Consider the following 1,265-nt stretch of genomic DNA (forward strand, 5'->3'; position numbering starts at 1 on the left):
ACCCAGCAGCCCTCGTGAATTAAAGGACTGCCAGAGTACTAACTCTCTCAAGGAAGTGAGTTGCACTGAGCCATTTGTACTGCTCTGTGGATTAATGAGCTGTTTATTTCTTATTTTGTATCTACCTATCTAAAATCATAGGTAGATATGGTTTTGTTTCTCTAGAGAACCCTGTCTAACACAATCAGATAAAGGATATTAGTGAAAGGAAGTAAAATCTGAATAAAGTCAATTTTGCTATTACAAGTGTTCTTAGTTTTGATCATTATACCATTGTTAGGTAAAATTTGAACATTAAGGGAAATTGGGTGAAGGTACATGGAACTCTCTATAGGAAGGCTTTGACACTTTTTGGTACAGCTAAATTACCTTAAAATAAAAAGCTTAACAAAAGTCCTGGGAGTTTTAGAAAATAAAGTGTTCAAATCCTCTTGTTCCCCAAGATGGACAGGAATTTTGTTAAGGTTCCTCTAGTGATTCTGATTATCAGATGAGTTTGATTTGTGGACCACAAAGCTCAAGAAATCAAAAGAAACAGCTTATTCCATTTCTCCCTAACTTGTCAAAACCTCTAGCATGGTACACCACAAAGACTGGACTTGATTATATGCAAATTTTACTCCTCTCCCAAATGTCAGCTGGGATGGTGTGGCAGTTCCATAATTTTATGTCAACTTGAAGATATTTAAAAATATAGGGGTGGTACTCAACCTGTCAATCACAGCCGATGGTGCCTCCTTCTGGGCATGGCCTTTTCATAAGGAGCAACCAGGGAACCTTCTCGCTCTGCCTTGACCTCTCTGCTCGATAACCCGGGGAGCTGCGGAGCCCTGGCATGTTTCCACCGACAGTGGACACCCATGACTTTCCAATCACCGGCCTGTGATATTCCTGTATTCTGAATCATTGCATGTGACTGTGTGAATCTGAAGAGTGGCCTGTGGACTAGTATTGGACTTGAGTTAGACCGGGCTGGGACGTGTTCTTGATGTGTAATTACTTCTTGATATAAAGCTCCCTCTTACACATCTATGAGTGTCACTGGTTTTCTCTAGTCAACCCAGCCTACCACGGATGTCAATGGATTGCACAATTGTGGGGAGAGGTGGGGGCCCCCACAGATCATCACAGGTCCGGTAGGCACAATTGTACAGCAATAATAAGTAAAGATGACAGTAAAGTCAAGCATGAGAGGTAGAGGAGAGAGTCAAATAATGAAGTCAGACACATTTCATGGTAGCATGCTCACCTCAGCCCCGCTTGGT

Source organism: Echinops telfairi, unplaced genomic scaffold, assembly GCF_000313985.2.
Source record: "Echinops telfairi isolate 266 unplaced genomic scaffold, ASM31398v2 ScPeMD7_6;HRSCAF=24_0, whole genome shotgun sequence".
Taxonomy (NCBI): Eukaryota; Metazoa; Chordata; class Mammalia; order Afrosoricida; family Tenrecidae; genus Echinops; species Echinops telfairi.